Source organism: Panulirus ornatus, chromosome 2, assembly GCF_036320965.1.
Source record: "Panulirus ornatus isolate Po-2019 chromosome 2, ASM3632096v1, whole genome shotgun sequence".
Classification (NCBI taxonomy): domain Eukaryota; kingdom Metazoa; phylum Arthropoda; class Malacostraca; order Decapoda; family Palinuridae; genus Panulirus; species Panulirus ornatus.
In genome coordinates, this window is record NC_092225.1 from 91,822,237 (window position 1) to 91,842,561 (window position 20,325).

The 20,325-nt window shown below is 46.7% G+C and overlaps 1 protein-coding gene across 1 annotated transcript in view; it reads left to right on the forward strand.

Annotated features, from left to right (window-relative positions):
* Window positions 1-709: 709 nt before the first annotated feature.
* LOC139758338 (uncharacterized) overlaps window positions 710-20,325 on the forward strand; it is a 266,694-nt gene continuing 247,078 nt past the window's right edge. Inside the window, exon 1 of the mRNA XM_071679642.1 lies at window positions 710-855. The gene's annotated coding sequence lies outside the window, so the exon portion shown is untranslated. The remainder of the gene's footprint in view (window positions 856-20,325) is intronic.

Genomic DNA, 20,325 nt, shown 5'->3' on the forward strand with positions numbered 1-20,325 from the left:
TTACCTCTTTTGAGATTTTTTTTCATTCTTTTTTTGTCATCCATCTCACTATATCAACTTCTTCCAAGCATCTAACTTGCATTGACTTTGGTGAAACAGATTTTCGCAGATGTAGACACGTTCTGCAGCGAATTGGTAGCTCGCCAATTCAGTAATTAGCGACCATTACTGTGGCAACAATATCTGCTTCTTGACGTCACGACGTGTTGACGGTTAACTTACCAGTGCCCAGCGACGCGTGCGCAGGGGTGCTCGTTTTTCTCTCACCCGTACGTTAAGCGCGTCGGATCGCTTGTTCCGCGACTTACTGTACTTCACGGACGTTCGAACTTCTGACGGACAGCCTCTGTATTTCGCAAATATATTTCTTTATCGCTAGAACCGTGGAGAAGCAAGCGTGGGTCTGTGTTTAAAGTACAAGGAGGGTTTCAGAGGACGTGCGACGTTGTTTAAAGTGATTATTTTGTGTACAGTCATGCTGGAGGGAACCATTTTCGAAAAGTTCACAACACTATTGAACAAAACTTTAAATATGTGTAAAGCAGTGCTGAAAATGATAATTTTGAAAGACGTACGACAAGTGTGGAAAGTGTCTATTTTGACAAGTGTACTACAGTGTTAAAAGTATCACTTCTGGAGGGCGTATGAAAGTGTTAAAAGTGAAGACTTTTGAAACGGTGTGCAACAGTGTTGAACATCACTGTTTAGACTTATGGTACGATACTGTTGAAAGTGATTATTTTCACGAGTAGACAATAGTTTTAAAACTACTGCAAGTGAATAAATGGAGATGGTATTACCAAGAGGAGCCTAGCCAACAACTTGAGTTACATACAACACAGCTGCCTGCGTCAGGTATGTACACTGTCTTGTTATGGAAAGGTCACAGATGCAGTGAGAGCGTGTATACAGTCTTCCAGTTAGCTTTAATCAACTGAATGAAGTATTTCTAGTTATTCTCTATGAGTGGGAATAGCCTAAAGTTGACCAAACCAAACGACTAACCAACCATTTAGCTATTCATTAAGTTTGTTATTACTGTGGCACTCATGGTTGTTAGGGTTTTGCAGTGGGTTGTTAACTTACCTTTTGTTGGTTAACTTAACCTCTTCTTCTCATGCATGTCCTCTTCCTCCTCCTCCTCCTCCTCTTCCTCTCCTCCTCCTCCTCTTCCTCCTCCTCCTCTTCCTCCAGTTGTGGATGCTGCTGGACACCACTGTCGCCATTGGTTGGCGTTGCTAGCACTGCTGCTTCTTGTTCGAGGTCACACTATGAGTGAAAGGTCACATTTGACGGGGCAGCGTCATTGTTAATGGACGAAGACGAGAGTTACAATCTCGTCAGGGAACTTCTTCAAAGGAGTCCATCCTCTCCCTGCTACTGACTGTAGAGCGCAGTGTGGAAGCTGTAGGGGGGCCCTGGATCACTGAGGGTCCTAATATATATATATATATATATATATATATATATATATATATATATATATATATATATATATATTCCAGGAGTCCCAGTTATCTTTATTTAGCTCCCGCAGCGCCCGGGAAGCCAGCCACGTCTACCAGGCAGGACCACACAGGTCATAAAGTGTAGTGATGATGTGTTAGTGTTCCTCATCGTCATTGTTGTAGTTGCACCATGGGTATAAAGGGTCTTGGGATGTGTTCATTAGGTGTTCATAGTGTTGTTGTGTTGGGTAATACATCCTGAGCGTTGACGGGAAACTGGTTGTTGTCTGGGAGCATGGATGAAGGCAGCAAGTATGAATATGTACATGTGTATGTATGTATATGTATGTATACGTTGAAATGTATATGTATGTATATGTGCGTGTGTGGGCGTTTATGTATATACATGTGTATGTGGGTAGGTTGGGCCATTTCCTCGTCTGTTTCCTTGCGCTACCTCGCTAACGCGGGAGACGGCGGTTAAGTATGATAATTATAAATGAATATATATATATATATCACAGGTCGGATTCGAACCCGCAGAAGGGCGCCCGGCTACCTGGGCGACACAGGACACTTAAATGAGTTGATCGAATTATTAAATACACAAATAAAAAGAAAGGAATTTATCTTAAGCTCAGTATAAAAAAAAAAAAAAAAATTGCGAGCCGAGACCTGAACGAATCCAGGAGTCCATCTATCTACTCGCAGTCCAACTATCTACTCAAGGTCGTCTTTCGTAATTTCCCTTCGTCAGCCAACAAGAAGACGTCCTGCTGGGGGAGGCTGGTGCTGCTTCGAGCCGCTGGAGAACCTGACGCCCTTCAAATGGATCCAGGAATTAGGAGGTCGTAAACCCCTACACGGCTGGAGACAATCTCACCTCGGGTGGAGGGGATGATACAAGGCCTTAACTGCTGCCGGTAATTAAGAGCCAACTGCCCAGCTGGGACAGACAGTGGAATTGGCCTTGGTGATAAAGACGTTTCGAGACGACACGGGGTCCAATCGGGCAACCGGCCTGGAGGAAGGTGTAGTTGAAGGCTTGCAATCCTCAGGATTGCAGAGGGACCGAAATGGGGGTGTGGGTGAGCAGTGTGGTTCTTGAAGGTTTCCGATATAGAGGCTTTAAGGCCAGTAAAAAGGAGGGAGGGGAGGTCCTTGGCAGACCCTGGAACTTGGCTTCCGAAAAAGGCTTCAACCGGTGGATAGGATCCTGGAAGATACTACTGGAACTTGAAGAGGTTTTCCGAAGTGGGCTTCCACCACTGGAGGGGGTTTTGGGAGAGATAGATAGATAGATAGATAGATAGATAGAGAGAGAGAGAGAGAGAGAGAGAGAGAGAGAGAGAGAGAGAGAGAGAGAGAGATTGTTGTTGACTCGTTTGAGTTGGGGTAAAGTAGTCGGTGTCGGAGCCGCTCATTACGGGTAACGGTGTGAGCCATAGTTGAGGTTGTGAGCGGAGCTAATGTGGGGGTAGTCGAGGCTGGGGACGTTGGTGGGGGCTTGGGGAAGGAGGAGGGGTGTGGGGGGGAATCTCTGATGCCTCCTCCTCCTCCTCCTCCTCAGCTTGCTTCCGTCGTCAGTCCCTAATAGATCTCTCTCAGCTTAAGCTTCTAGATCACCTGCCGTCGTCAGTCCTTACTAGATCTCCCTCAGCTTAAGCTTTTAGATCACCTACCATAGTAATTCTTACTTGATCTCCATCAGCTTAAGCTGCATTACATACCGTCGTTCGTCCTTAATAGATCTCCCTCAGCTTAAGCTTCTAGATCACCTGCCGTCGTCAGTCCTTACTAGATCTCTCTCAGCTTAATCTTTTAGATCACCTGCCGTCGTCAGTCCTTACTAGATCTCCCTCAGCTTAAGCTTGTAAATCACATACCGTCGAAGGCCATTATTGGCTCTGCTTAAGCTTGATGTACATACTCGACCCCCGTGCGGCTCACAAGGTCTCCTACTGTCACTCACTCTCCCTGCCAGCCAGCCAGCCTGCCTCTCTCTCTCTCTCCCGTCGACACATTCCATTAGCTTTTAAAAGCTTCCAGTTAAGCTATCCTCTGGTTTCGGCTCTTCGCCCAGGTCTCCTTCTTCCTCCTCTTCCTTTTCAAGTTCCTCTTTCTCCTCCTCCTCGTCCTCCTCTTCCTCTTCCTCCTAAAGACAATCTGTGCGCTGTCCTCTCTTCTCTTCTCTTCTCTTCTCTTCTCTTCTCTTCTCTTCTCTTGTCTTCTCTTGAGCTTCATCATTCTGTTGTATACTTCGCGCACTTCCTTCGTCCAGCAAGACCGAGCCGCTTCTCTCCTCTCGAGCCCTTCTAAGACGACCTTCAGTTCCTTCGGAAAAAGCATTTTAGCATAATTTTCCTTGGGACTTTCCGTGTTTCCGTCTCCTCTGCCGGATTTTCCATAATTGCTTCTCCCGTTCTAACCTTACTTTACTCCGACTGCTTCATGTGCCTTGCTCCAGCACGTCGCTGCCCATATAGCATGGAGATCCGATTCATTCTATCCGATGCACGCCTCTTGCCCTTCTGAATGTTCCGGCCCCGATACCCCAAAGTTTCCCCAGGGGTATCATGTCACCTCTCCGTCAGTAAACGTCGTACTCTGTCTTCCAGTTTTCTTCGAAATCAAGGTTCAGAGATGATGTGACCTAATTCAGCGATAGTGTGACCTAATTCAGCGATAGTGTGACCTAATTCAGCGATAGTGTGACCTAATTCAGCGATAACGTGACCTAATTCAGCGATAGTATGACCTAAGTCAGCGATAGTGTGACCTAGTGTGACCAAGAACTGGGGATATAAAAGAGATATGTGGTTTACAATTGGTCGAGAGAGAGTAGAGAGAAGTGTACGTAGAGGAATAAGGTTAAGGAAGGGAAACCGAATCGAAAATTCTCTCTCTCTCTCTCTCTCTCTCTCTCTCTCTCTCTCTCTCTCTCTCTCTCTCTCTCTCTCTTTGTACTTCCCCTCCGCACTCCCCTGCCTCTCCTCACTTCCTTGCTTCTTCCTCCTCCCCTGCCTATCCCTGTTTCCCTACCTCTTCCTACTCCCCTGCCTCTTCCTCCTCCCCCCCATACCTCTCCCTACGTTTCTGCCTCTCCCCACTCCCCACCCTCTCCCTACTCTCCTGCCTCTCACTCCCCTGCCTCTACTTACTCTCCTGCCTCTCCCTACTCCCCTGCTTCTCCCTACTCCCCCTGCCTCTCCTTACTCCTCTGCTTCTCCCTACTCCCCTTCCTCGCTATACTCCCCTGCCTCTTCCTACTCACCTTTATCTCTCAACTCTATTCCTACCCACTCTCCTGCCTCTCCCCACTCGTTTAAATCTCCCCGCTCCCCTGCCTCTCCCCACTCCTCTGCATTTCCCCCTCCCCTGCTTCTCCCCACTCCACTGCCTCTCCCCACTCCACTGCCTCTCCCCACTCTACTGCTTCTCCTCACTCTCCTGCCTCTCCCCACTCCACTGCATCTCCCCACTCCTCTGCCTCTCCCTACTCCTCTGCTTCTCCCTACTCCCCTTCCTCGCTATACTCCCCTGCCTCTTCCTACTCACCTTTATCTCTCAACTCTATTCCTACCCACTCTCCTGCCTCTCCCCACTCGTTTAAATCTCCCCGCTCCCCTGCCTCTCCCCACTCCTCTGCATTTCCCCCCTCCCCTGCTTCTCCCCACTCCACTGCCTCTCCCCACTCTACTGCTTCTCCCCACTCCACTGCATCTCCCCACTCCACTGCATCTCCCCACTCCACTGCCTCTCCCCACTCTTGTGCATCTTTTCACTCCCCAACATCTCCCCACTCCCCTGCCTCTCCCCACTCCCCTGCCTGTCCTGTGATTGCATCTTCTGTCTTCCCCGTCTGAGTCCTCCCTCTCACAACTATTGTCTACCCTCTCCCTCCCTTCCCCTCCCCTCCCCTCCCCTCCCCTCCCCTCCCCTCCCCTCCCCTTTCCTTCCATCAACTCCCCTTCCCCTTCCGTGGCGCCTTGTGTTGCCATAAGTCGCCAGTGGCAGGCCGGCAACCAGGGAGGGGGGTAGGGACCTAACCCACCTGGTGAGGAACCCACCCACCCTGGGGAAGGAACCCACCCACCCTGGGGAGGGAACCCACCCTGGGGAAGGAACCCACCCACCCTGGGGAAGGAACCTAACCCACCCTGGGGAAGGAACCCACCCACCCTGGGGAGGGAACCCACCCTGGGGAAGGAACCTAACCCACCCTGGGGAAGGAACCCACCCACCCTGGGGAAGGAACCTAACCCACCCTGGGGAAGGAACCCACCCACCCTGGGGAGGGAACCCACCCTGGGGAAGGAACCTAACCCACCCTGGGAAGGGAACCCACCCAGGGGAGGGACCCTCCCAGCTATCCATCTATCTATCTATCTATCTATCCATCTATCTATCTATCTATCTATCTATCTATATATCTATATATATATATATATATATATATATATATATATATATATATATATATATATATATACAAGCCCGGCACATCGATGCTGAAGTCGCTGATGCATAACCCATTAGGAAGGGGGTGGAGGGTGGTGTTGGGGTGGGGGGGTAGAGAAGGGGAGGGAGAGGCCATCCCTCGGCTGGTTTGGGTCGGGTCGTTTGTACGTAAAGTTTTGGGTAGTTTGGGTAGTTACGGTGCATCTTAACGACCCCGCCCTAACTATTAGGGAGAGGAGCCTTTAAACTTAGGAGTTAATCATCGTATTTTTTTGTCGTGGAAGACTTGTAACGTATTTCATGTGATTTTTGGTCGTGGAAGACTTGTAACGTATTTCATGTGATTTTTGGCCGTGGAAGACTTGTAACGTATTTCATGTGATTTTTGGCCGTGGAAGACTTGTAACGTATTTCGTGTGATTTCACGTTTTTAAATCACGAAATAATGTATTTTTCATTTTTTTTTTCTGTTACTTTATACACTGTACGTCACGATAAGACAAAAATCACGTCACACGATATCACAAACGTCATAGTAAGCCATAGCCACTCATAGCTCATTACTCCGCAGACGTCACGGGAGCCATAGCCAATCACACCACACTACGTTACAAATCCCTCAATAAGCCAAAGCCAATCACAGCACAAGTACATCACATACACCTTGATAAGCCATTAACATTCATGACGTCGCAAGCCCCACAAGAAGCAGTACCCAATCACAGCACAATACGTCACAAGCATCACGAGAAGCATTACCCAATCACAACACAATACGTCACAAGCCCCCCCACACAAGAAGCAATACCCAATCACAGCACATTACGTCACAAGCTCCACGAGACGCAATACCCAATCACAGCACATTACGTCACAAGCTCCACGAGAAGCAATACCCAATCACAACACAATACATCACAAGCACCACAAGAAGCAATAGCCAATCACAGCACAATGCGTCAACAAGCGCCACAAGAAGCAACGCCCAATGGCAGCACATGACGTCGCAAACGTCATGATGAGCCGTAGCCAATCACAGCGCACCAGTAATGTAATCATCTGGTAATGGTACATCACATTCGATTGCCAATACCAGGCTAATAACCCGTGACTACGAAAAAAAAAGAGAAAGGAACGAAATAAAAAGAGAAGAAAAAAAAAGAAGCAATAACTTCGTTTCCAACCTGTGCGCTAAAATGCTGGGATGTGTTTTAGCAGGGAAATAATAATGTCTTCCCTGAGAGCGAGCGAGTTGGGATCTGTGCAAGACGTGAAGATATTCTTAGGCGTGCATAATGTGTGTGTTAGGATTATGTTAATGAATCCCCCCCATGAGGCGGGGAAGTCGTTATGAAGAAGAAGGGAGAGAGAGAGAGAGAGAGAGAGAGAGAGAGAGAGAGAGAGAGAGAGAGAGAGAGAGAGAGAGAGAGAGAGAGACTCGTATATAACAGACAGACAGAGAGACAGACACACACACCTCTGTATCGACCGTTGTCAGTGGATCAAACTGGTCGGGTGTTTGCATTCTGGAGCGGCCTGCAGCAGACCACAGTTCATGAAGGCCAACCCAGCTGTTCATCATCCCATCTGGGGAATGGAGTCGATGAGTTCGGTAAAGTGTGTGGAAGAAGAAAGTTAAGAGTAAATGTGAATAAGAGCAAGGTTATTAGGTACAGTAGGGTTGAGGATCAAGTCAATTGGGAGGTGAGTTTGAATGGAGAAAAACTGGAGGAAGTAAAGTGTTTTAGATATCTGGGAGTGGATCTGGCAGCGGATGGAACCATGGAAGCGGAAGTGGATCATAGGGTGGGGGAGGGGGCGAAAATTCTGGGGGCCTTGAAGAATGTGTGGAAGTCGAGAACATTATCTCGGAAAGCAAAAATGGGTATGTTTGAAGGAATAGTGGTTCCAACAATGTTGTATGGTTGCGAGGCGTGGGCTATGGATAGAGTTGTGCGCAGGAGGATGGATGTGCTGGAAATGAGATGTTTGAGGACAATATGTGGTGTGAGGTGGTTTGATCGAGTGAGTAACGTAAGGGTAAGAGAGATGTGTGGAAATAAAAAGAGCGTGGTTGAGAGAGCAGAAGAGGGTGTTTTGAAATGGTTTGGGCACATGGAGAGAATGAGTAAGGAAAGATTGACCAAGAGGATATATGTGTCGGAGGTGGAGGGAACGAGGAGAAGAGGGAGACCAAATTGGAGGTGGAAAGATGGAGTGAAAAAGATTTTGTGTGATCGGGGCCTGAACATGCAGGAGGGTGAAAGGAGGGCAAGGAATAGAGTGATTTGGAGCGATGTGGTATACCGGGGTTGACGTGCTGTCAGTGGATTGAATCAAGGCATGTGAAGCGTCTGGGGTAAACCATGGAAAGCTGTGTAGGTATGTATATTTGCGTGTGTGGACGTATGTATATACATGTGTATGGGGGGGGGGTTGGGCCATTTCTTTCGTCTGTTTCCTTGCGCTACCTCGCAAACGCGGGAGACAGCGACAAAGTATAATAATACTATAAATATAAATATATATATATATATATATATATATATATATATATATATATATATATATATATATATATATATATGTGTTTAACGAATGTGGCCTTTGTTGTCTTTCATAACGCTACCTCACGCGCACGCGGGGGGAGGGGGTTGCCATTTCATGGGTGGCGACGGGAAAGGATGAAGGCAGCAAGTATGAATTATGTATATGTGTATATATGTATATTTCTGTGTAGGTATGTATATGTATACGTTGAAATGTATAGGTATGTATATGTGCGTGTGTGGACGTGTATGTATATACATGTGTGTGTGTGTGTGTGTGTGTGTGTGTGTTACCGTACTCCTCTTGCTTGTGGCTGTATCATCGCTGGTTGACGGAGGAGGAGGAGGAGGAGGGTACAGCCTCCTCGAAGAACGACTGCAAAGGGATTCTATCCTGTTCCTGTCAGGTCCCCCCTGCCCTGTTGTTGTCCCCTCCCTCCCTCCCCCCTGCACCCTCCCCTGCCGGAACTGACTGACCCCGCCTCCCTCCACCTCCCTCCCTCCCTCCCTCCCTCCCTCCCTCGTCCCCCCCTGCCAGCCGTAAATCACACATGGCGCCCTGATGGATTTCCCAACCCAAAACGAAATTGAAAGTGTCGAAGGAAATTTGAAAGCGAGGAAGGAAACTTAAAGAGAGAGAGAGAGAGAGTTTGGACAACACGAGAGAGAGAGAGAGAGAGAGAGAGAGAGAGAGAGAGAGAGAGAGAGAGAGAGAGAGAGAGAGAGAAAGAGAGAGAGAGAGAGAGACGAACTCAGCGACCCAGTTGAAATGGCGCTCAGGCGCGTCCGACCACCATCTTTTCGTGTTGATAAGTCGTATATTCCTCTCTCTCTCTCTCTCTCTCTCTCTCTCTCTCTCTCTCTCTCTCTCTCTCTCTCTCTCACACACACATACATCCACACTCAGACCAGTGTCTTGTGCCCGTTGAGGTTTTCTGTGTTACATGTGTCGTCCGTTGCTCAACAAAAAAAGACAAAAGACAATAAAAGGAGGGAAACATCCATTTAAAATTAGGCATTTTTTTTTTTTTTTTTTGTAAATTATATATTGCCCGTTTGATGATTATTTACCGCGTAGTAATGCATAAGAATATGGAGAGCGGGACTAAGGTTAAAATCGGCAAAGAAATCGGCACGATTTTTCGCTCTTATATAATGTTACCATCAGGATTGTACGTTCGTAAATCATAACTGTGCGTATTTATGTGTATACAGATATAATACGAAGGAAGTTTTTGATGGACTGGGTATAAATTATAGTATTGGCGATGGCATTTATCACACACGGAGGATAAAAGAGATTGAAAATGATTAATAACGAGTCGCGAAACGTGTAGTGATCCCGTGTGGTGTGTGTGTGTGTGTGTGTGTGTGTGTGTGTTGTGTGTGTGTGTGTGTGTGAGAGAGAGAGAGAGAGAGAGAGAGAGAGAGAGAGAGAGAGAGAGAGAGAGCATAAACGAGGGTAGACTCGTTTGGCATCTTAATGATACGTTAACTTCATGGATGGAACGATATTGCCAATTTCTTTTTCTATCATTACCAGTATGAGTGGATCCAGGATAGGCAGAAAAAAAAAAATGCCAGTTCATAGAGTGTGTGTAATAATTCGCCATCATTTAACTCATCACGGACTTTTGTTAATGACGGTCCGTTTTAGGGTGTGCCATTATTGGCACAGGTTAGGTGTGTGCGTGTGTGTGTGTGTGTGTGTTCCTGGGGTGCCATTACTGGCACAGGTCGGGTGTGTGTGTGTGCCTGGTGTGCCATTACTGGCACAGGTCGGGTGTGTGTATGCCCGGGGTGCCATTACTGGCACAGGTTGGGTGTGTGTGTGTGTGTGTGTGTGTGTGTGTGTGTGTGTGTGTGCCTGGGGTGTCAATACTGGTCGGATGTGTGTGTGTAACTTTAGTGTAGTGGGCTCTGAGGTGTGTTTGTGTGTGTGTGTGTGTGTGTGTGTGTGTGTGTGTGTGTGTAACCAGCAGTGAAGGTTTGTTTATTTGTTTTTTTTTATGGAAAATATGATATCAAACATGGTTTTCCTGAAGTTATGTTTCCGTTGCGACATTACGACAAATCTTTTAGTTGTCAGTTGTGAACTTAGAAATGGCAGTGTTGTGCGTCTTATAATACAGAGGGCGAGAATTAGTGTAATATCCGCTCCATATACGAAGTGTTGCTGTGCTTGTGAAGGTCACTTCTTTCACTCTCATATATCCGCTCTGTTCTCAACGATTGAATTCCATCAGAGACAGATCGAGAACGAAACGAAAGTCCCATCTCGATAACTGTAATGGAGCTGCCACCTCGCATTACAGTACTTAGATAATAACGAATGGTTCGTATATATAAACGACAAATCCCATCACACTTAAAAAAAAAAGTCGTCTAGGAAGTGTATAGAAAACGCGTCCTCTTAATTTTTAAATGTGTGGTGACTGACTGATTATATTTCAATGGTCATTATACGAACGTTGATAATTATAGAGGTGGTCTAGAGTTGAAGGAAGGATGGTTGTTTGTGGTAGTAGTTGGTGGTAGTAGTTGGTGGTGGCCGGAAACCGTAAATATAATCCCCCAGACCTCATGTGGTAGCAGACATTACACGTTAGGTTAAAGAAACTAGGCAACGACGGGTGGCTACGCTTGCAAGAATTGCCACAATTGTATATCGTTCTTTTTGTCATTTACGTGTTCGAGCCATACCTGTGGGAGTTTCGGGTTAATGTATAGTGGAGATTATAGTATTATAGTTTCAGTTTATTACGAATGTTAATATAAATTGTGTTCTTTCTCACTTACTTTAATAAGCCTGTTTCGGGGGCATGCTTTGTACCTACCCCCGTAGCCTAGTGGTGAACTTAACACGATTCAAGTCTTCAGTCCAACTGGTCCTTCCCTCCTCCCCCACACACATCATTTGCCACATATATCATCTACATCATCAACACATCATCAGCTACATCAATCAAACCTTACATCTCCAGTTTCGTCAATCAACCTTATTTTTTTTTCTTTTTACACGAATTTAGAATGAGAAAAATAGTGTGGAGGAATTTTTCATTCCACAATTGGGATATTGATTTCTTGTTCATCTTCACTTTGAAACATGTTTTTATCTTTAGATAACTTCGACTTTTATATATTGATATACTATATCGTGGTCGTGGGAATAGATCGCAAAACTCTTTTCCAAAACAGTTGCGAGAGTTTAAGGAAAAAGACATCGGCTCGAAACATGGGGAGTCGTTGTATCTGTGGTATCCAAAATACTACGGAAATTTAATGAAAATTCTCAGACACGAATTGTCTTCGGACACCACCTTAAAAATACGACACAAGCCAAAAAAAATACGACACAAACTTAAGACTCGCTTCATAAACCCGTATTTTTAATTCTGATTGTAATCCGTTTAAGGAGACGTATTTTTTTTTTCACAGTTAATTCGTTTAATTGGGAACGAAAATATGCCTCGTCCTCTTAGCGTTTATTTGTTTTTTTTTTTTAATCGCTTCCATGTTGGGCCAGCTTCTCGAAGGTTCTCGACAACTGATAAGATTTCTTTCACTGTTCAGTCACTTTCTTCGCCATCACTGTTTCTGCATATGACGTCAGTCTTTCGTACCTTACAGTAATTTAATTTCAAATGACGACCAGTTAATATTGTGAAGGGTTGACTAAGCTGTCTCGTCTCTGGTGTCCACCGTATAGCAGAGGTGGAATGGAGCAGCAGCGGATGGAGGAGGGGTTTGATGGAGTGAGTGGAGTGTAGCAGATGTGGAAGGGTTTGATGGAGTGATTGGAGTGTAGCCGCGGATGGAGGAGGGGTTTGATGGAGTGAGTGGAGTGTAGCAGATGTGGAGGGGTTTGATGGAGTGAGTGGAGTGTAGCAGTGATGGAAGGATGATGGAGTGGAGTCTTCAAGTGTTCGAACCGCCGAAAAATATTTTTCGGCGAGGGTCATACGTCTTCTTCAGCACTGCTGCCACCCTCGTCCACCACCTCCTCCTCCTCCTCCTCCTCTGCTGCCACCCTCGTCCACCACCTCCTCAATCTGCTTCTTCCTCTCCTCCTTCTCCTCCTCTTCCCCTTTTTCCTCCTTCTCTTTCTCCTCTTCTCGTAGGAAAGGAGGGGCCAGTGAGTGAGTTGTTTATGTGTGTGTGTGTGTGTGTGTGTGTGTGTGTGTGTGTATGGGGTTGTAGAGCGGGCAAGTGGCTCTCGCTAGTCGTGGTTAGGTAGCCTGGATTCCTTACGGAGGTCGTCTCGATCCTGTCGAGAAGAACATGGACTAAAAGGAACTTTGTGGAAAGGAAATACAGCTAATGAGAACTGCGAGGCAAAGAAAAAAAGAGTAAACTCATCTCTGGTGGACAAAAGAAACATTTTAACAGTTGTATGTAAAGGAAAAAAAGAAGAAGAAAAAAGGTCGTATCCAGGAGTAATTAAAGTAAGAAAGAGATACATGTCGAAAATTGGCAGTCACAATTCTTGTCATATGCAGACGTAAATTGCCTCTGGGAAGCGAGGAGGGAGAGAGAGAGAGAGAATTCCTTCATAAGGTAAACGAAATTGTAGAGAGAAAGACAGATAACTGGAGACTGAACAAGATGAAGGTAGTGGTTTTATGGTATTTGGAAGAGATCAAAGAGATTTGAACACGAGATCGAATCAGTAGACAGTACTCCAAAACAAGACATTCTGAATGCTTTTGGAGCTGAATTAGGATCCACGAAGGATCATGCAGTCAGAAATAACTGAAAGGGTAAAGAAATGATTATCAGCCCTCTAGTGGCATTCAGTCTGAAATAAGTGAAAGAGTAAAGAAATAATGATCAACTTTTGAAGTGTCATTCAAACTGAAATAACTGAAAGATTAAAAGAAACATAGTTATATACGTTACCCCCCCCCCCCCAATTCCTGAATGAAAAACATTTTCCATTATTAGTCAAAAGCATCGCCTTCAACAGTGTATAGTCAGAGGCACATGTGGGCTGACCATTAAGCCGGCACTGTGTCAGTGTGATCATGCGGGGATGGCGGTGGGTCGTGGTGGTTGTGGAGGGTCTGTAGAGAGGCCATAGAGGAGAACGGATCATGGGTCTACGTCGATCTTGGAGGGCGAGGTAGGGACGACAATGGGGAGGTCAATTCTTTCCGAAGTATGTGTAGGTTCGAAGGGGGTCGTCGTGGCTTTACTCTGGGATCGAGGTGGTGGTTTAGGGTCGTGGGATCAGTGTGTTGGGATACATAGGAGAGAAGAAGAAGGAGGAAGGTGGGAGGAGGGTAGGGGAGAAGGAAGGTGGGAGGAGGAGGAGGAGGAGAAGGAAGGCGGGTGGAGGGAAGGGGAGAAGGAAGGTGGGAGGAGGACTTGGGTGTTGTGTTGTGTTGATCTGGTGTTTCCCCGTTGCTCCGCGAGTGTTGTTACAATTGTTGTTCTTGTTTCTTGTTTTACTGTGGTGATTACTGTTGTTGTTCTAACTACACTTGTTGTTCTGTTCTTGTTGTTCTTCTCTCTTTTCCCCCCTCCCCTCCCCTCTCCTACCTCTTCGTGTTCTGTTAAAAACTTCCTCTGTCTTTTCTTCCTTCTTTTTTCCTCTCTCTTAATTTCTGTTTTGTGATGTACACAGTAACACACACGAACCCCTAGCCTCTTGACCACCCCTTGCACGACCCTTGAGGACGATGACCTGACCCCACATGGGTCAGGTCAGAGGTTAAGCCAAGGTAATATGAGTAGACCAGCCCGTCCAACGCATCGGTTGAGAGTTCCTTAGCATACCTTCAGGAGGTATACTACAGAGGCGGGAGCGGGGCTCCTCCGCGAGGCAAGGCTGGAGGTTGTCATGTCAGCAACTACTGCAGGAGGAGATGGAGGAGCACCAGCTGCTGCAGGAGGAGGTGGAGGAGCACCAGCTGCTGCAGGAGGAGATGGAGGAGCACCAGCTGCTGCAGGAGGAGGTGGAGGAGCACCAGCTACTGCAGGAGGAGATGGAGGAGCACCAGCTGCTGCAGGAGGAGGTGGAGGAGCACCAGCTGCTGCAGGAGGAGATGGAGGAGCACCAGCTGCTGCAGGAGGAGGTGGAGGAGCACCAGCTACTGCAGGAGGAGATGGAGGAGCACCAGCTGCTGCAGGAGGAGGTGGAGGAGCACCAGCTGCTGCAGGAGGAGGTGGAGGAGCACTAGCTGCTGCAGGAGGAGATGGAGGAGCACTAGCTGCTGCAGGAGGAGATGGAGGAGCACTAGCTGCTGCAGGAGGAGGTGGAGGAGCACCAGCTGCTGCAGGAGGAGGTGGAGGAGCACCAGCTACTGCAGGAGGAGGTGGAGGAGCACCAGCTGCTGCAGGAGGAGGTGGAGGAGCACTAGCTGCTGCAGGAGGAGATGGAGGAGCACTAGCTGCTGCAGGAGGAGATGGAGCAGCTGCTGCAGGAGGAGGTGGAGGAGCACTAGCTGCTGCAGGAGGAGCTGTAGGAGCACCAGCTGCTGCAGGAGGAGATGGAGGAGCACCAGCTGCTGCAGGAGGAGGTGGAGGAGCACTAGCTGCTGCAGGAGGAGCTGTAGGAGCACCAGCTGCTGCAGGAGGAGCTGTAGGAGCGTCAGCTGTAGCAGGAGGGAGCTGCAGGAGCACCAACTGCTGCAGGAAGAGTAGGAGGAGCACCAGCTGCTGCAGGAAGAGTCGTGGGGGAGCACCGGCTGGTGCAGGAAGAGTAGGAGGAGCACCAGCTGCTGCAGGAAGAGTCGTGGGGGAGCACCGGCTGGTGCAGGAAGAGTAGGAGGAGCACCAGCTGCTGCAGGAAGAGTCGTGGGGGAGCACCGGCTGGTGCAGGAAGAGTAGGAGGAGCATCAGCTGCTGCAGGAGGAGGAGGAGCAGGAGCAGCAGCAGCAGCAGTTGTTGCAAGAGCGCTCCAGCATCAGCTGCTGCAGGAGGTGGAGGTGGTGGTGTCGGTGGGAATTAGATTACTCTTTTGCTAACAGGATCCCCGGGTGTGCTGGGGACGACTGGCCTCCAGCTCTTGATTCCTGCTGGGAATACACAAGTGGCGGGAAGGGATGAAGAAGGCGAGGGAGGGAGGGAGGAAGGGAAGAAAGGAGGGGGGTAAATGGAAGATGTGGGGAGGGACGAGGGAGGGCGGTGAAGGGTTGTGAAGGGCAGAGATGAATAGAGATGCTCTTGTTCTTAGATGTCCTCTGTGTTTGTGTGTGAGGTATGAGGGAGATGGTGTACGTCGATGAGGCTAGTGTGAGGCAGCTGCTGTGTAGGATAGAAAAGTGAGGTGGTGTCGTGGTGAGGTTGTGTGAGGAGGGAGATGATGTACGTGGATGAGGTTGGTGTGAGGCAGCTGCTGTGTAGGGTAGGAAAGTGAGGTGGTGAGGTTGTGTGAGGAGGGAGATGATGTACGTGGATGAGGTTGGTGTGAGGCAGCTGCTGTGTAGGGTAGGAAAGTGAGGTGGTGAGGTTGTGTGAGGAGGGAGATGGTGTACGTCGATGAGGTTGGCGTGAGGCAGCTGCTGTGCAGGGTAGGAAAGTGATGTTGTGTGGTAATGGTGAGGTTGTGTGAGGAGGGAGATGGTGTACGTCGATGAGGTTGGTGTGAGGCAGCTGCTGTGTAGGGTAGGAAAGTGAGGTTTTGCGGTAATGGTGAGGTTGTGTGAGGAGACTGTAGGGGTTTGATGAGATTATGAGAGGGAGAAGGAGCTTTCGCGTTGGGTGAAGGAGGTTGTGGGAGGGGTTCTGTGTGTAGGGGATGAAGAGGATTATGTGGTGGATAAAAAGACTGTGAGAGAGGAAAGGCTTAAATAGATAAATGCAACATGTTAGGGCTGAAGACATAGGAGGAGTCCCGTAATTTCGCGAGGAATGTGAGGGTGGAGAAAATGAGAGCTTTGTCTGGTGGCGGTGTGTAAGGTCATTAGGGGTCGTGCGTTATTATCGAACGTGGTCTGAACAGAGGTCTGTTCTTATTTGTATAGACTAAGGATGGGACACTGTGTGTGTGTGTGTGTGTGTGTGTGTGTGTATTGTATGGGGAGGGAGTTTTACACTCTTGGGATCCCCCGTCTTTTGAACTTTCTCTGATGCAGTGTCATAAACTTATGTATGCTGCCTGCATTAACCATGTCCTCAGTCATTCTGTTCCCTTCGCCCACCAATCTCATACGGTGCAAGGATTTCTTCACGTCTTCCTTGAAAAGTTTCTCGCTTAATTTCTTGTTATGTCTTGGATTTGCTCTATCCCTTCGTCTCTCGAAGCTCACTTCACTGTCTGCGTCATCACTCTGTTACAAATACTTAACTGCTGTGATTAGGTCAACCCTTACTCTTCTCTCTTCCAGTGTAGGTGAATCTAAGAAGACCTCTAACCTCTCCCTATACCTCAGTTCTCCTACTTCTGGTACCATTTTTATTGCCTTGCTCATTACCTTCCTTACTTGTTCTTTGTGCTTCTTTAGATGCGATGACCGGACTTGAGAACCATATTTCACTTTGGACAATTATCATAGGATGTGAATATGGAATGCTAAATATTTCCTTAGCCATGTACATGAGTGCTATTCTGATATCAGACAGTCTCCTACCTCTCTTGTTCTGCTAATGAGAGAGTCTAGCAACAGGCTAGGGAAGATGTCGACTCCTTATTCCATCTCGCATACAGATTTCTGCAGCTTATTTTCCTGCTGGATGATATTTTTTTTGAAGTCGTCTATCGCTGTACCCCGGCCTCATTACCTTGCATTGAAACGGATTGAATTTCCACATCCCTGTATCGAACCCACTCTGAAGCTTGGCTTGGTCTGGTTGTATACGTGGATGCAATCCTCCTCGCTTTCCGAACCCCTTTCATCACTTCAGCATCATCAGCAAAACATGTTCAGGTCGGAGTCGCAAGCCTTCCGGCAAGTTCATGACGTCAAACAAGAAGAGCTGTGGTCCAAATACAGAACACCTGCGGGACGCCGTTGGTCATCATCTCGACCCACTTCGAGAAGTGCTTCGCTGATGTGCTTCCTTTTGTTCTCTTCCTCCAAGATAATCTCCTGTCCGTCGAGGTAGACTCCCTCCTTACCCCTGTGTAGGTAGAGGAGTGCTGGGGACACGTTTGGAAAGAAGTGTTAAGTCTTCCTTTTCGGTGATGTTGTCCTACAGGAAAGTCTCGTCCTCCATCACAAGTCAGTTGTTGTTTACCAGATTGAAGACAGCTGCTAAGATACTTGATTTTAAGATAGATACTGAGAAGATTAATGCTAGTATCTGCATTTTTTTTTTTTTTCACAAGCACTTTGAACGTACTTCCGTCTCAGTTTGAGGAAAAATTTGCATATTAAACACACACACACACACACACACACACACACACACACACACACACACACACACACACGCACATATATATATATATATATATATATATATATATATATATATATATATATATATATATATTTTTTTTTTTTTTTTTTTTTCTTTAATTTTCCAAAAGAAGGAACAGAGAAGGGGGCCAGGTGAGGATATTCCCTCAAAGGTCCAGTCCTCTGTTCTCAACGCTACCTCGCTATCGCGGGAAATGGCGAATAGTATGAAAGAAAAAAGAAAGATATATATATATATATATATATATATATATATATATATATATATATATATATATATATATATATAAGACTTTGAGTATATCGACAGCCTTTCCCTCTTCCTCCAGCGGGTAGCGTGAAGACTTAGTAAATTCCTAAGACTCAAGAATTTTTTGAGCCTATATGAAAAACGCAGCGGCTGTGGCAGTACCCTCATTAATCACATTATTAATCAGACAGGTGATTAACTAAGGTGGCATTTTCTTAAGAGGATTATTCAGTACCATTTTTTTTTTCTTTTCAGTGCCATTAGAAACTTAACGTAAAGAAAAGTATGCAATTACTCGATGTATTCAAGGAAGATGTAAGTAAGACTTATTCGTTAAAGTGTATTTTAAAGTGAGGGATTTTTTTTATTGCAGTGTGGGATTTTTGAGTTGTAAAGTGTGGGATGTTTTTGAGTTACAAAGTGTGGGATTTTTGAGTCACAAAGTGTGGGATTTTTAAGTTACAAAGTGTGGGATTTTTTGAGTTACAAAGTGTGGGATTTTGTGAGTGACAAAGTGTGGGATTTTTGAGTTGGAAAGTGTGGGATTCGTGGAATTTTGAGTTGCAAAGTATGGGATTTGTAGGATGCTGAGTTGCAGAGTGTGGGATTTGTGGGATTCTCATTTACAAATTGTGGGAATTTTGAGTTACAATGTGTGGAATTTTTGAGTTACAAAGTGGAGGTCGAATTTTTTGAGTTATAAAACGTGGGATTTTTAAGAAGCGAGTTTTTTTTTTCTCTCAATGACAATTTCGAGTTTGTGTCACTCTCTTTGACCTGTACCAGTAAGAGTGACCACATGTACTTTTTCATTTCTTTCCTAAACGTCTGGGATTCGTTCCCATCACCATCTAGTTACACTCCGCAGTCGTACCTCGGCCACAGTGGTGGCCACATAACTGTTCACCTCCCTCGGCCACAGTCGTGGTGGCCACAATAACTGTTCACCTCCCTGGGCCACACACCTTCAGCACCATATAGGGGCTGTTGGCGCTCCCAGAAATCTATTCCAAGATAAGGTATTCAACCTTACCACTCGTGGTGTTGAGTGCTCCTCCTCGCGCCTCTGTTCAGTGTGTCTCGTCACTGGAAGGGAATACTTCCCTACGGAGGATTGTAAATACCTTTCTCGTATCCTTCTGAGAATCTGCTTGAGGTTACACTCTGGGTGAAATGTGGGACCTTTGGCGAGGCTGTGTCATTAGGGAGTAAGAGAAGGAGTCTACCTTTTTTTCCTGCTACTGGAAGGAGCGCAGGAGCCTTTGGAGTACAAGGAGCGTTTAGAATGATCTTGGATAACACCAGGACCCTCATAGAAATGGGTCCTGGGTTAATCATCCATACATTATTCGTCCTACAAGGTAATTTTCTTCATTCATTTCAGCCATTGAATGCACCATGAGTTTGTTTGGGCGGATATTTGAAGGAGACTCATTCATTTCAGCCATGGGAAATTTATCAATATAAATCTTTAATACTGATGGTGGCTCTCCCCTCCTGGGGATGAAATGTAGATATACTTGTATTCGATTTATATATATATATATATATATATATATATATATATGATATATTAGGTAACCTGGCAGCCCACCGCTCCTTTCACAGGAGCCCACAGCAACCTCCACCTTGTGAGGGGAGAGAGAGAGGAGGTCGTGTCCCACTGTTACCACTCTCCATAGGTGCACGGTACCATTTCCTCCTCCTCCCTCAACCCAAACCCTTCTGGAGCCCCTGGCTCCACCACAACACTATGCAGACCCCCCGCCCACCCATTACTTCTCTCTCTCTCTCTCTCTCTCTCTCTCTCTCTCTCTCTCTCTCTCTCTCTCTCTCCCATCACCTGCCTCAGCACATTACCCATAGCACAGACTCGCCATCCGCCAGCAGGCGGGCAGGGGGGGGGGGGGGGGGGGACTTACATTGGACCACCGTAGAAGAGAGAAGAGTGAACGGTGACTTGATCACATCCTCTTAAGTTCTCAAGTTAACTTGATGACCTAGACAGTAAACTGTTCTCCGTGAGATGTAGGGATAGAACAACCAGGAGGGAATAAGAGGAGATGAAGCAAAGAACGTGTTAGCAAAATGTAATGAAGTACGGTAGAATTATGGATGAATGAAATGGAATGATTGAAGGTATGATTAATGCAGACAACATCCATAAATTTCAAGAAATCGTTCGATAGTAGAGGATGTTCAGAAGATGAGGTGGGGGCTGGGGAGTGTAAAACTCCTTCCCAGTGTAGAGA